General features: G+C 43.6%; 1 protein-coding gene across 5 annotated transcripts in view; it reads left to right on the forward strand.

Moving 5' to 3' along the window:
- LOC111866334 (potassium voltage-gated channel protein eag) overlaps window positions 1-16,928 on the forward strand; it is a 190,571-nt gene that overhangs the window by 13,338 nt on the left and 160,305 nt on the right. The gene's annotated exons all lie outside the window — the stretch shown is intronic.

Consider the following 16,928-nt stretch of genomic DNA (forward strand, 5'->3'; position numbering starts at 1 on the left):
AGATGTATCCAATTTTTCTTATTTAATGTTCTTCCTGTTACGAGGTGTACCGGAGAGTTCCCGGACTGTGTAAAAAAACAGAAATGCTGGCTTAAATGACCCATTTTCGACTGCCATCTCCAAAATAATGTCCTCGGGAACGTATACAGAAATTCTAGCTTTTTTACCCCCCCTCTTCGAGAGCAATATGGAAGTCATTTTACTTAATGCTGTCGAGTACCTGCGATTCCCTTTGGATATCAGACACTGTTTCAAAACGTCGTCCATTCAGTTTCGTTTTTAATTTGGTAAACAGAGAAATCACAAGGAGCTAAGTCTGGCGTGTAGGGAGAATGAGGAACGATAACCATGTTGTTGTTAGTCACAAAGTCTGTGGTTTTCAGGGACGCGTGGGCGAGCGCGTTGTCTTGATGAAAGAGCAGTGCGGCGCATGTTCAAAACTATGTAACTGATCCCAACGGTGTCTGCGGGCTCATGGATTGTTCCACGACGGTCTTTGTTGATGAGTTCTCGAAATTTTCCAACATTTTCTGTCATTTTGCTGATGTTTGGTCGCCCAGAACGTTCGTCATCTTCAGCTGACATTCGACCGGCCTTGAAACACGGATGCCATTCAAGAACGCCTGTCCGGCTTAAAGAATGTTCTCCAAAACCTTACGAAGCATTTCGAGAGTTTCGGTAGCGGATTTACTGAGTTTCACGCGGAACTTGATGCAGACACATTGCTCGATTTTGCCATCCATCGCATACAAAATGAAACGTGAAGTCGAAAAAGCACTTGTGTGAAAACAGTGAGTATTCATAGCGCGATGTCACGTGGCAGACTGATGCAATAGGCTTTCGGAAGTGTGGCTCTGCCCTCTCTTCTTATCTTCTTTCAGCTAGGCAGTTACAACAGGCTGGTAATTTTCCGTTACCACCTCGTTCACAATATGTTGTCCAGCGGTAAAGGAGTTCGTAAGCTAGCCAGACGAATGTATTCGATCGGGCCCTAAGCCATTCTTGTATATCTTCTTTTCGGTATTGATGTTCATTTAAAATGAGATTTAAGTGACGATCCTCGAGTTGTCACGGATACACTAATGAATAAACACATTAAGCATAACAGATATTATGGACAATGTCCGCCCGCGATGCTTATTACCAACAGAACTCGTACACCCACTTTAAATCTTTCTGCACATTCGTGAACATTCTCCTAGCTCACACAGTTACCGCTGTGCTAAACAGCCATTTCACCGTCAAGCTCGCCTCTCTGACCACAGAACTACCACCACAGTGCATCCTTATCGTTTGGAGTAGTCACTTAAAGAACGGCCATGCTAGACCTCTTGTCACTCTGTTATCATAACTCAAATTACAACAGACGAATTTATTGCAGATGTGTAATATGTATATCTGTAGCGTCTGAAGACCTTTCTGGTGAAGTAAATGCAATATTTTTAATTTCAGCAGCATGTTTCAACCGTATCCATAGCCTTCAGGCCACGTTATATTGCTCTTATCGAAACTGCAGTTATTGTGTTAGATATCGGCCGAGGTCTGCATTAGCTTAATTTCTAGACTCATGTATAAAATTACTACAAAACACCTTTACGTGTGCTATTATGGATTGAAATTGTTCTACACTGCACTGGATTTTATTTCGTTAACAAATTTAAAATTCAGTAAGCATTTCCAAGTCTTTCTACTTCTGTTTTTCTCCATCTTGGTCGCTGTTGTGTGTTGATTTGTTTGATTCAGTGTACTGATTTTCTGTTTCTTTTATCAAGGTTAGGTTTTTTGTTGAGTCTTCTTAACGTTTCTTTCGTTGATTCTGATGGGTTCTGACTATGGTGGATAACACACAGAATTACTGGGGGTTTGGACTTTTTGCATCGTCCGGAATTTTAGGTAATATTCCGGACGATCGAAAAAGTCCAAAACCCCAGTAATTCTGTGTTTCTTTCGTTATTTGCGAGATGTTGGTTCGTTTTGCTTTCGGTATGATTATGAGTCAACTCTTCTCTTGCATTGGTGACAATGTGTCTTTATGACATGTACATACACGATACAGTTCCACAATACCGGTCCTAACAGCACGTTTATCAGGAAAGAATTGTGTTAGATCATTCCCATGTCTCCCTATACTAACTCTCCTTTTTTTAACCAGCCAAGTACCTAGTCAAAAAGACGAAACTCAAAATTTAAGACAGAGGTTGTGAAAGTGTGCTCCCTCATCAGTGCTATCGCGCACTTTAAGGGGCGGTGGTCGATAAGTATATAGAGGATTGATGATTCGCAAGGAGGTGGGGAAAAGAAACTCACAGGAAAATATCTAACCCAGTGCCATTTCGTCAACAATGCATCGTACATGAAGTCACGTGGCATTAATCTCGACATACAACCCCGGCGTCTAACCGCCTGACGTATGACATCCCATATTTACTGTTCCTTTGCATTTGTCTGAGGACGTGGAGATTATATAAACAAATAACGGTGGACTCTTGATACCGTTCTTATTGTGAAGGGTAAAAAATTAAGTCGTTACTGAATCACGTTTCATTTTCTTCAAATTTAGTCAGTCTGCTGTTATAAATATTAAGAAAACCCATACCCTACGAATACAATAAAGTTTTAAAGTTTTTTTTCTTTCCGTAAGTAATTAATACATTCAGTCTAAATGCATAATCTCATAGTGAAGGAGCCTGGAATATGGGGGCGGGGTCAGAGGTTCGCATGGCAGTTACGAAGATTACAGTCTTCTGGGTTGTAACTTGTGTAGTTCTAAGATAACCCGAACATTTTGGAGGATAACATAGTGAAGAGTGGGCCAAGCAGTTTAATTTTGCTGATTTTTTTATCGCTCTACTCGCTTACTCCGAAATTGTAGGTGATATTTTCAACCGAAAAGTCTGTCTCTGTTCTAGCTACATGGCATTTCAACTCAGAAAATTGTAAATCTCAAGGTTGGGGTAGTCTGCAAGAGCCAAGATACGATCATGTATTGTTTGAAAATATTGTATAGCTATGTTAAGGAAATTTGCTTTATATCTCTGAAGTACGGAAAGATAAGCGGAGACTGTAAACAAAAAAAAAATCATTTAAGGACTTAGAAGTTTGCCTTAGAGAGCCGTATGCTCTTTGAGTTCTTAAGGCGCCTTTTTTCTTATGAAATTTATATAGCAGGTTTTACAGCATGAAAATTCTTTGTGTAGCGCACAATTCTGTCGGCCTGCTAATTGTACACTTTTGCAAACTTGTGGGCCCATAAAATATACAAAGGCACGGAAAATGTGTTAAACCAAATAAGCGACTCCTAGTGTAAAAGGTTTTTGGCAGTGATCTTCCAAGACTTAAGGTTTTAAAGCACAGCGTTTCGTTGCCATAGGCACCGCTCACTGTAACATTACCGAAAACTGTAATTTGTCAACACCATATTTATGTGATGAGTACAGTCTTCTCATATGTGATGCCGTGTAGTCTGACAAAAGCTCATCGACATTTCAGAGGAGGTCAATGCCTCCATATTCAAGGACGAAGAGTAAAGCAGATTGCGATTTTTGCTTTGCTTACACTTCGACCCTGAAAGTGGGGGCAGTGCTTTCGCCCGAGAGCAACGTGTCCATAGTCACGACTGAGGCAGACTGTAATCTCACATTCACTTATTAGTTCCGTGTGAGTTTCAGTAACGTGTCCATAGTCACGACTGAGGCAGACTGTAATCTCACATTCACTTATTAGTTCCATGTGAGTTTCAGTAACGTGCCCATAGTCACGACTGAGGCAGACTGTAATCTCACTTAACACTTATTAGTTCCGTGTGAGTTTCAGTAACGTGTCCATAGTCACGACTGAGGCAGACTGTAATCTCACATTCACTTATTAGTTCCGTATGAGTCTCAGTAACGTGTCCATAGTTACCGCGGAGGCAGACTCGAATCTAAGATGCGCTTGTGATTTCCGTGTGAGTTTCAGTAACGTGTCCATAGTCACCGCGGAGGCAGACTGGAATCTAACATGCGCTTGTGAGTTCCGTGTGAGTCTCAGTAACGTGTCCATAGTCACCGCGGAGGCAGACTCGAATCTAAGATGCGCTTGTGAGTTCCGTGTAAGACTCAGTAACGTGTCCATAGTTACCGTGGAGGCAGACTCGAACCTAACATGCGCTTGTGAGTTCCGTGTGAGTCCAGTAACGTGTCCATAGTCACCGCGGAGGCAGACTGGAATCTAACACGCGCTTGTGAGTTCCGTGTGAGTTTCAGTAACGTGTCCATAGTCACCGCGGAGGCAGACTGGAATCTAACATGCGCTTGTGAGTTCCGTGTGAGTCTCAGTAACGTGTCCATAGTCACCGCGGAGGCAGACTCGAATCTAAGATGCGCTTGTGAGTTCCGTGTAAGACTCAGTAACGTGTCCATAGTTACCGTGGAGGCAGACTCGAACCTAACATGCGCTTGTGAGTTCCGTGTGAGTCCAGTAACGTGTCCATAGTCACCGCGGAGGCAGACTGGAATCTAACACGCGCTTGTGAGTTCCGTGTGAGTCTCAGTAACGTGTCCATAGTCACCGCGGAGGCAGACTCGAATCTAAGATGCGCTTGTGAGTTCCGTGTGAGTTTCAGTAACGTGTCCATAGTTACCGTGGAGGCAGACTCGAATCTGACTTGCACTTATGAGTTCCATATGCGTCTCAGAACAAGCAGTGAATATTTCCTTGAAATGGACTAACCCGCTGTCCCTTGTAATGAAGATGCACCTGTCAGGTGTGAAGCGAATGTATAAATATTTCTCGTATTTTGACGGAACTTGTGCTTCAGAGTGCTAAGGTTAAATGTGAAATGTGAAACGTCGAGTGAATGCCAGCAAGGAATTCGTTTTGATTTATACACTGGACAGGCTTCTACAGGCATTCACATTTTGGAATGACAGGACACCATATGGTAATGTTTGACATAATAGCCCAGCCATAGAAAATATAGTCATGGGCCCGAAACCAAAAACGGCTCTGCTGGCGAGTGCCAGCAACAAAATACCCCAGCAGATCATACCAGAGCGGCTGACGAAAGCTAGCAGCAAAGGTAAACTTGTGCCTGTGCTCGACTTAATTAAACATTACGCCATGAAGGCGTATGGGGGAGTGGATGTATACATAGATCCAAATTTTCTTGACCACGGCATTAGTTGGGGGTGAGTGGTAAGCTCCACGACCCTGTCGCTTTACCCCCGGGGGAAGATCCTCCGGCACCCACCGGATAGGAGGCTGGGTGGTCCCCAGAGCCGGTCTGGACGACGCGGAGAAGAGAAAATTCTTGACCCTACCGGCACTTAAACTCCGACCCCTCGGTCTTCCACCCCGTAGTCAGTCGCTATACCGACTGAGCTCTACCGGCTCCTGCACTACTCGGAGTAGTCACAGGAAAACAAAACCCTCCTCTCGTTGAAGAGGAGGACCCATTCCCAAAGCTGGTGAAGGTCAGTAGCAAATTACTGCTCTGCACTGCAGCCTACCTTTCAAACAGCCCTTGTTCTGTCCCAGTTTTCGCCATTAATCTGGAAAGAAAACAAGAATCTGTCATCAGTACGACAAATCACCGGATGACAGCATAGTCGCTCTTGCAGACAACTCCTCCAATGTCATGTACATTAAATGCAGCTCAGATAATGGACAGTGCCCGACACAATATTGATGTAACGAACTGACCACTGATCGCAGTCTCACCGAAACGTCCTCATATCTGTTTCTACGGCTTTAGGCAGATCAACAAATCTTTATGCCTTCGTCTGAAAGGCACAGTTGAGTGAGAAAATGGTGCCACGAATCTGTTCCAACGTCCACACGTCCATCGGTGCCAACACTAGACACAAAAACGAGTGAAGTAATATTACATGTTAAATTTCAAAAACAATAACCCATTTTATGGCACTGTAGTACTCCCATCGTGTTTTATACAAGTTGCCCGCAACACTCAGTAGCAAAAAATAGCTCTTCTGGCTACCATTATAGTAGACACTGCCATTAGAGCCTGATGTTTGTGGTGCAGTTTTCATGTCCGTGCAGCCACAGTTTCACCATTGGCAGATGCATAGGCATCGCTAAGGGAATAGGCAGGCCATGTACACATAACGGCCAGCAGAGTGGGAAGGAAATATTGCCACCAGCAACCCTTGTGTTTATGGCATTCCCTTCCCCTTTATATGCTTTATTCTACGTACTCAATCATGGAGCTAAGCCCTGCTTGAGCCGCCAGTTCTGCAGCTACTCAAGAATTTCCCAGCATTTTATGGAACCCGAAGGTTCATTACCGTGTTCACAAGAGACCTCCACTGGCCCCTATACTGAGCCAGATCAATCCAATCCATACCATCCCATTCTATCTCTCTAAGATCTCTCTTAATATTGCAGCCGACCGACCGAACAACTAACAAAGTAACTCCATGGAGCAGAGTCAATTCTGTGGGTTGCTTTGTGACGCGGTCATTATGTCGGATGGGAGGATGACTGATGAAGAATGAATGGCAAAGGGTTTGGACGGGAGCGGTCGTGGCCTAATCGAAGAACTATCCGAAGAAGTTGAAGTAGGTTTCCCACGGCATGGAGAAACAGACCGACGCAGCATTGTTCTATGCTCGCGAATATTGCAGCCAGCAAGACAAGAGGGATAAGAGACTGAAGAAAATGGCACGAGCCGGGCAGTCAGCACCGGATTGATGTTGAAACGTACACACGGTTGCCAGTTTTGTTTTCATCAGTAAATTATTACGTGTTTACAATCATTATCATTTGGGGCTTTCTTGTCCGAGTGAAGGACTCTGTGATTTGGGTTTCAAAATATAAGACCCACTATATAATGATTCATAACTAACTTATTTAAAAAAATGTGGTTGTAGATAGCGATAGTAATGATAATGGCAACAACAAAATGATGATGATGATGATGCCAACCCCGTGGCCGATCAGTAAGGCTGCCTGCAAAGTGTAATTCAGGATCTGTGTCGCGGTCTGCGTTTGTCTGCATAGTTGTGCGGACATTTATGCAGTGACTTGTGAATATAGAAGCCATAGAATGGAGCGATGCTTTTGTGAGGCATCATTCACACTGTGTAAACAGGATTTAGAGAGGCCTCTGGGGTCACTGGAGACCATGTAGGATGAGGCAGTAAAACTCGTGAAACAGAGCCGCTTCCTGCTGTGTGGGGATGTGGACCCATACATACAGATTTTGACACCACAAAACTTGTTTTCTCGGCCCAGATTTTACAAATTCGGCGACATGTTTCGTCACGTATTTGCCATGTTCAGGCCCTCAGTTATTTAAACACGAACGCGAGAATTATATTAAGAGATATATTAGCGTAGCAGATGCATCTTAACATAAGGGTTACTTGCTTAAAAATTTAAGGCCTGAAGATAGCAGACATGTGCCGAAACGTATTCGTGAGAACTAGAAGAGAAATTGCGTTGTGTGACTGAAAAAACTTATGTCTGCATAATGACGTAAGCTCACTTTTTCAGTTAGTGTGCGTGTACTTCTTCTGCACTCACGGAATAATGTGAAGCTGTATTCAGTCCGTAACAGTTTCTGGAATAAGTAAAGTATTCCTTGTGCTTATCAAATTAAGCACTACGCTATGAAGGCGTATTTGGAGTGGATGTATAGATCCACATTTTCTTGACCTCGGCACTTTGGAGGTGAGTGGTCAGCTTCACGCCCCGGGCGCTTTACCCCCGAGGAAAGAACCACCGGTACCCATTGTATAGGTTTGGTGACCTCAGAGCCGGTCTGGACGACATGGAGAAGTGAAGATTATTGCCTCACTGGGACTCGAAATCCGACTCCTCCGTCCTCCAGCCCGTAGCCAGTAGCTATACCGACTGAGCTATCCCGGCTCCTAATTTCTGTAGTAGCCTTCCGATAATGTGCCTGTATCATACTGTTACATGACGAAGTGCAGGTTCTGGGGTAATACTCTTATTCCCGGGGTGAAGCAATATGGGCGGGAAACTCACTTCCATTGCGGAGTTTCAGAATGTATGGAGTTATATCTCGACTCCCCAATACGTCTTCATGGCATGTTGTGGGCATAAGTACCGGAACATTACCCTACATTACATCTAACAGTTGGAATGTGTGACCATGTAATACGCTCTTACACTAACTTGGCTCTTTAATGGTACATTCGTAACAGCTTCACACATTTTGCGTTTTGCGGTGAGGAAGGCGTATATTAGGAATATGAATTATAATTAACTCGCTGTAAACTCCCTGATGGCTCTTGTCCTTTGTGAAAGTTTTTAAGTCCAGGAGCCTGCAAAATGAGGTTTCAATTACGGTACAGAAATTATGAATAAAAATAATAATGTTCTTCCTGGTACACAAGCGCCATTGACGAAACATTTCTGCTATATTCATACGGACACGGGTAGATGGCAGTGGGGCGGAGAGCAATCTGAAGGGAAGTTCAGAAACTTCTCTCCTCTTATTTTTAAAATGTATTTACCTGTACTGTATAAAATAGTTTGAATATCTGCTGCCTTTTATAGAGTTCAGCAATCAGAATTTTACTGTTAGAATGAAAAGTTGCAGGTCATAGACACAAAAAAATATACTCGTAAATGGAAAGTTTCGAGAAGTTAGGAATAGACATTGTTGGATGAAATTTCCTGAAAATTATTACCGTATTTACGCATTTATAGGCCGCGTGCGTGTATAGGCCGCAGCACAATTTTCAGACAGAAATTATAGAAAAAATAATTTTCTTGGAATATTATTTCAGGAGTAGAACACCCTGTATTACTAATTATGAATATAATTTTTTTTAAACGAAGTGTGATTTCGAATATTTCGAATATAAGCCGCATCCCAGTTTTCCTCTTGAATTTTTGGCAAAAAATGTGCGGCCTATACATGCGTAAATACGGTATTATTATTATTATTGTTATTGTATTTTGACAGGTGGGCATACTATGACGGCTGCAGAACCTCCACTAGTAATGACGAGGTTAGCTATTTTGGCAGCAGTGAATCGTCAGCAACATTTGTAACGTAGTTGTGCTGAGGGTTAATCCTAAGATCTTTATTTATTTTTTTCTTTCATTCATATGATGTATAGGTATTTCCTGCACATAAAAGCAAGTACAGTATGGCAGAATAACAGGAGGTTTAGAGATAGAAGTGTAGGTTTCAACTCAAAATTTTGTCAGTATTTTATATTTTGCTTTCCATGAACGCTGGAGCTTGACAATTTGCTTCCTGCACCAAAGAATATAACATTGATAGAATCAAAGAGGATTAGATTGGCCGGGAATGCAGCACGTATGAGAGAATTTGAGAGACCCAGTGCAAAAATCGGGTGGCTCAATTTCTGGCCTCACTTTTGGTTTACGTCATTTCATGCATAAAATCAATTTCCCATTGTGTTGGTGGAAGAGCGGTGTGGCTGAAGTAATTAGTTACATTGTTATAGTAAACACGGGGCCCCACTCTAGTGTGATTTTAAATGCGTTCTTTTAAGAAGTTTTGTCTTTTTTCAAGTGAAGCTACATCCTTTTCACACTGGACCTTCCACATGCAGATGCATGCAGAATTTTAATCCCGAAACACGAATGAAAGAAATCATTTTTAAAGGGCCCTGACGATATTGAATTACATTTGCGATGACTGGGTTTCTGGAATTTGTCCATCGTCCAGTATTGTAAAGGAACACATCATTTTAGAAACTGTATGTGTTACCTTCCTCGGGTGGAAACTTGCGTAGGCAACTGGTCAGTTGGGTGTTTGTTAGAAAGAGAGCCAGCTCAGTAAGTGCTCCCCCCTCAACTATGCACCTGAGAACGGAAACAGATGCAGTTTTCAAAACATTGCTTTTGTTTAGAATATGCGACTGTGGACAACTACCCGAAACTCGGTAATCCGAACCTATTCGGTTTCGTAGGCATCGATTGGAGGATAATATTGAGAACATTGCAGCGGGCGGATTGATTTCCTCGTGGGCTACTGTGTACCTATTTGTGACGTACGCAGGCAAATACACACGGACATTCCGAGGCCTCAGACTCTAGTGTGTCCAGTTACATTCGATGACCAACCCACCAATCAATAGGAAGTCACGTGATTGCAAGGTACAAGAGTACAAGTACTGTGACGTGTACAGTCTTGTTGCTGAGCAGCCTACAACTCGAAGCGTGATAAGGTTACGTCCGGGGTCATCACACTGTTTAAGTTGATGGGAAACGAGCAGAATTACAAATTTCAAAGATGATCATATCAATACACCGAGAAAAAGCGAATTGAAAAATATGATTAGACTATATGTCTCCTAAACATCGCCTTGACGCGCTCCATCTCACAATGTGTACGGAGCAGGCAAGTCTAGCGGTACATCTGTAGGCTTGTATTCGGGAAGTGGTCGGTTTGTATTCCAACCTGGACACAGGTAATCCTAAATGATGTCCTTCTCGGATTTCCTCAGACCCTCCGGCGAATTAGGCCACCACCGCGTTTAATGAGTCATGTTACCATTCGACGCTGTGTAGTTCAGATGCTTATGGCGTCGCCATGTAGCTCGCTCGCGTATAACGGCATGCAGAAGGCACATAAAAATAATAATTAATTTCCTTGCCATGTCACAATCATTCATACACGAACCTCCAGGCCGAACTGCCCGCTAACCCCTAAAGCAGTTTCCCATATCTGAGTGGTTACACACCTGGATTTGTGTGAAGGTATCGAATGAAAGTGAATCGTGTCGTTACGGGGCGTGTGTTTGCACTGCGGAAGTGTGTATGGCAAAGGGGGGTGGGGTGGGCGTAGTTTTGCTCTTTGTCGCCGCAGCGGTGACGGACGTCATACCACACGGTGCTGTGCAGTAAAAAAGGCAAAGAGTAAAGTTGTCCCTGTGCTTAACTAATTAAACATTACGCCATGTAGGCGTGTAGGGGAGTGGATGTATAGATCCATGTTTTCTTGACCACGGCACTAGTTGGGGGTGGGTGGTCAGCTTCACTCCCCGTCCGCTTTATCCCCAGGGAAAGAGCCCCCGGTACCCATTGGATAGGAGGCTGGGTGGGCTTCAGAGCTGGTGTTGACGACGTGGAGAAAAGAAAATTCTTGACAGTACCAGGACTCGAACTCCAACCCCTCGGTCGTTCAGCTCGTAGCCAGCCTCTGTATCGACTGCTGTACAGTTTCGACAGTTATTAATCGCAACACGTACTGAGTGTGTCAGATTCATCCGCTTGTTGTCCGGGATAGCTATCCTTGTAAACGGTTGGCACATTCACATGTTGTGTATCTGGCTTACTTGTGTTGCTATGCCCGCAACTAGCAACGCATCGGTAGCAATGTAAGACAAAAATTAAATGTGCAAGTTAAGCAAGCCTATAGAAATGTAGTGTATTTGGTTGAGGCATTTTGCTACAAGCCGGGAGGTCGCGGATTCGATTCACGATGAGGTCACTGGATTTTTCAATTGGCCTAATCCTTCCAGCCGCACTATGGCCACGGGGTCAGTTGAGCCTCTAACAGAAATGAGTACCAGGAATCTTCCTAGCACGTAAGGGTGGTATCCTCACCCCAATCCGTGAGCCGATTGTCTAGAAAATGTGGGAGCCTCGGCAACTCACAATTCTCTGGGCCTCCACAGCCTGTTACAGGGATAGCTTTACCTTTTTTACCTTCTGGGATGTAACGCCGTATATTCCGCTAGAAGTTTACTGTCAAATTGGACGGCACCACACCCTGTGAGATAGTAGTGTATTTTATAGTCAGGCTGTTAGAATATCAAATGGAGCTAAACTGCCAGAATATATGACGTCACATTTCAAATGGTCACTTTCGTGAGAACCTCAAATCCCGGGAAACGTCTGCTAGACTTCACGGCTTAATAGTCACCGCTGTGAGAACTTCATTTCTCAGCATACTTCTACCAGACTACACGACTGCACACCTTGGAAGCCAGTACTGTTGATAGACACACCTCTGTATGTATACGCTGTAGCTGTGTCTGAAGCAGACAGGAATCTGAAACACGAGGAGAAAGCCCTTTCAGATATCGTGTCCGCACCTTGTATATCTGTGATGATAAATTCTCTGACAGATATATATATATATATATCATACTGTCTCTCACAAGAATGCAATGCAACATCATGACATAAACATACACGTAGCTAACAGATCCTTTGAAAATGTGGCACAGTTCATATATTTGGGAACAACAGTAAGAGGTCAAAATTTGATTCAGGAGGAAATTAAAAGGATATTGAATTCGGGTAATGCTTGCTGCCATTCAGCCCAGAACCTTTTTTCTTCTCGTTTTGTGCTTAACATTAAAAGTTAAAGTATTCAAAACTATAATTTTTCTTGCGGTTCTGTGTGGTTGTGAAACCTGGTCTCGTATGTTAAGGGAGGAACATAGACTGAGGGTATTTGAGAACAGGGTGCCTAGGAGAATATTTGGACCGGAGAGGAATGAAGTGACAGGAGGTTGGAGAGGAGCTTCATAACTTGAACTTTTCGCCAAGTATAACTAGAACGATCAAATCAAGGATGATGATGTGAGCAGGGCATGTAACGCGAATAGGGGGAGAAGAGAAATGTATGTAACATATTGGTGGGAAAGCCAGGAGAAAGAGACCACTAGGAATACCAAGACATGTAGGTGGGTGGATAATATTAGAATGGATCTTACCGAGAGATGATGGGGTGGTATGGATTAGATTGATCTGGCTCAGGATAGGGACCGGTGGGGGGCTCTTATGAACACGGCAATGAACATTTAGGTTCCATAATATGTTGGAAAATTTTTGAGTAGCTTCACAACTGGTGACTTCTCAAGGAGGGCTCAGCTCCATGGAGTTAGTGAAACTGGCAACATCAAATATCCAACACTTCATTTGATGTAAAGGCAAGGCTCTGGCTTGTGCTCGTGAGGTACTCACTTTCTCGCAAATTCTTTGCAGATCATCCATCATCATATCATTAGACGCTACAATAAACACTGACAGCGTCATAGAGTAACCCACGAAGAAATCACAGGTGACAGTCTCAGGAAAGCTTCCTACCGCCATTAAGGAAAAGTAAAGAAACCCCTCCGTGTGAACTGAGTCGTTCTTTGACGTTTTGTCTTCTGAAAATAAACCCCCTCTCTCGCGGTGTGTATTTCAAGTCGGCTGAATGAGAATCCACTATCTCGTTACGTCATGATAGGCTTGTTATTAAATGTACCATTAATCCACCAGCGCGAAGCTCTCTTCCAACATGTGCATCTATGAAGCTCGTCTTGTCATCAGAGAATGTAAGATATAGGTTACAATATAATCAACCGCTTCCGAGGAATGATTTTTTTTTCGTGATTAATGAGATCGGTCATCCTCTCTTTCCAGAATATACTCCCCTTCAAGGGCAGTTTTCGAAGTCCTAGCTCTTTATTATTAAACTGATAAAATGACCTCTTTTTCTATATTTCATTCTTACGTACTTAGAGCCTCCACTTGTCAAAAAAAACTGCAAGTTTACAAACATATACTTTCGGAGTGTCGGCGAGTGACGTAACATTTATGAAATCGTATTCTTCGCAAGCGGTACGTCTGAAATACTGTTGTATGGCCATGTGCAAGTAAAGTGTTATAATTGTCCCTACTAATTGACAGATTCTAGCTGGCATTTAGTAACAAAATTCTCAGTAAGGGGTTACACTGCATAACAGAGAGAAAGAAGCCATCTAAGCTGTGTGTCCCGTGTCGTAACTTTACGGCACCTAAAAGAACCTAATATCCCCAAAGGGGATCACTGAGCCAAATTCCAGGACGTTTCCCGCCCAACAATAGTCTCTAAGGCCTCTGATAGATGGGGGAAGCATTATAGACACCGCTAAGCAAGTGGCCGAACTCGCTTGCTCGGCGGGACTGATGGTACGCACCATTTATCGGTAGGGTAAAGAGACTAGTAGAATATCATAGAGGGAAGCACAATAGATCAAACTGGTCGCGGTGCATGGGGAAACCCACCCTCTCTAAATAACTAACTAACTAACTAACCACTGCGGTTGTGCCTGCATATTGCAAGTGTAGGTGCACTTTTGTAGCTATCGGCAAATTTGTGTTGTATTTTCTTATTGTACGAGAATAAGTGTATATCCGTGTTTATTACCGATAGTATGCCATAGAGAAAGCGTAAACGTGACAGCAAACTTAAAAAAGAAATATTTGCTTCAAGGCTGGGACAAACGAAAATGAAACAATGTATTACATGCAAAGCTTTCACGTCTGTAGCAGAGGCAGTTATATAAATAAGACCTACAAGTTGGTGATCATGGTATATTGATAGAGTTGTAGTGTTTTTGGACATTGTCCATCCATTATGGACGAAGGATAATGTCCAAAAACACCGTAGCCCGCTCAGTAGTCTGTACGAAGAGAGGCGTCGAGCCGATCACTCACTTCCTTCTAGGATATTCATAAAGGCAAAATAGTTTCTTCCACATAGAATATCTATACCGGTAAATTATAATAGCTAGAAACGAATGTAAATATTGTTTACAGGCATATGCAAGGCATTTTGTGTAATGAAGAAGGATTTTGTTTTAAGGTAAAAGAGGCAAAGCTATCCCTGTAACAGGCCGTGAAGGCCCATAGGGTTGTGAGACGTCGAGGCTCCCACATTGTCTAGACAATCGGCTCACAGATGGTAAGGTTACGCGCCGGCTGCCCTTTACCCCGAGGAACATTCCTGGTACTCATTTCTGTTAGAGGCTGAGTCGACCCCAGGGCCATAGTGCGGCTGGAAGGATTAGGTCAATTGAAAAAAAGTTCACCTCGTCGGGAATCGACCCCGCAAACTTCCGGCTTGTAGCATAGTGCCTCAACGAACTACATTACCGCGTGCCCCAGAATTTTGTCATCCGATGCCGTAAGATTTTCCATTTCATATCAGTCCCAGTATCTGACAGAGTTCGCGAGTTGTAGGAAGTGATGGACGTTCTGCCGTCTGCTGTTCCGTGCCAGTGAGACAAGATATGGGGATCGGCAGATCGATTGTAAAGGCACCGACTACACTCCTACCTTCCCTCCCTGACACCCGAACCGTGGAGTCAGCGCAGTCCCCCCTCTGCACAATGGTCAGTGTTTGCAGTTCCCCGACAAGGAACACCGTTAACAGTTCGCCGTTACTTCCGGCAATAGCATTCCTTTATGTATTGGACTGTTTCTGAGCTGATGGCAGTGACTGATAGAGGAACTTAAATCATTTGAGACATCAATTTTGGAGAGAGGTAAAAAAAAAAAAGTGGAAGAGTCGGCGAGAAGGGAAACTCCTGGGAGAAGTGAGATATATTATTTTGGCTCGGAGAAAGAGCATCATTTTGTTGGATTAATCCCAAGCTCCGTTCTCTTCGCCTTCGGATAAATGTGTACCAGGAATCTTCCTTGGGGCAAAGGGCAGCCGGAGCGTAAGGCTGGCAAACTCACAGCCATCTGTGAGGCGATTGTCTGGAAAATGTGGGAGCCTCGACGTTTCACAACCCTATGGGCATCTACGGCTTGTTAGAGAGAGAGTTCTTTTTTGTGTGTGAGTGAAGACGCTAGAATGGTTAGAATTTGTGACTCGCGACGGGAGCCGCGCAGTTTTGATTTTCTGAATTAATGGTGAATTGCGTAATTTGGAAATGTAATTTGCTGGTCTTTACAGGAGAGGGGTTTAATTAAGCTAAATTGAAATCGGCAGGGAGGCAAGAAAAGATCACCGTGTCAAGTTGGATGTTGGGAAGCATCTCACCATTTGCATGAAGAAGGGAAACCTAGAAAATCCGTGTCGAGGTAACCGGTCGCAAGTCCTTCGGGTGGATACTGACAGCCAGCAGTCTGCAAAACAAAAGGCATGGGAGTTCCTTAACTCTTCCCTAACATATGTGCCGTTGCATTATACATAAACCGAATTACTTATCAAGCATAACAGTGAGCTAGGAACTGAAAACTGAAATATCTGTCAGTGTCATAAATAAGACCTACAGCAACGCATCTGTTGCAGTAATTATCTTTTTTTTATTGCTAGTGGGGTGGGACTAAGTTCCCTGTACTGCGGCCACTTCTGGCCTATTGTACCAGCCCCAGATGATAGGTGAGAGTGATTGTGGAGCAATTGGTGGAAAGAAGATTGGCAGGGGAAACCGAAGTACTCGGACAAAACCTGCCCCAGCGCCACTTTGTCCACCACAAATCCCACTTGACGAGACCCGGGATCGAACCCGGACCGCCGCGATGGGAAGCCAGCGACGAACCGCTTGAGCTATGGCGCGGCCCACAATAATGATCTAAGTAGTAAACACAATTTCAGTTTTATTACATAATTAAATGTGAATTCTCTTGTGCTTAAGAGATGATTTTTTCTCTCCTCTCGCTCCAACTTTGGAGCATAGGGCTGATTTCTCAGTTTCATGATCATTTTACAGACGGTAGGATTCCTTGGACGGGTGATCAGCTTGTCGCAAGGCCTCTACCTAAACACAGGACAATACAAACAGAATAAACATACATCCTTGCCTCTTGTGGGATTCGAACCTACGAACTCGGCTTCCAAGCGAGCGAAGACAGTAGATACCTTAGACCGCTCGGCTACCGTGACCGGCAAGAGATGATTTAGTGTCACCGCATTCCTTCATGGTATATGGGTTTATAGGTTTACTTAACTGATTTACCCGTTCGAGCCATTTCATCTTTGCTGTTTGTTTAAGTAATTTTGTGGCCCATGTAAATCCTGTCTCAGTAAGACATTTTAACAAAATACGTGTATTTAGTGCCGGAAGACCCATAGCTATATAGCTGAACGTATTCTCCTGATGCCTGAAACAGATCAATGGCCTGTACGCGTGTTGAAAGAGGAGGAGGACAACAAAATATTTGTTTTTATTGCGTTTCTTTCAGCGGGCGTTAGACCTTCTTACATTCTGACA

This window comes from Cryptotermes secundus, unplaced genomic scaffold (genome assembly GCF_002891405.2).
Source record: "Cryptotermes secundus unplaced genomic scaffold, Csec_1.0 scaffold40, whole genome shotgun sequence".
NCBI lineage: Eukaryota > Metazoa > Arthropoda > Insecta > Blattodea > Kalotermitidae > Cryptotermes > Cryptotermes secundus.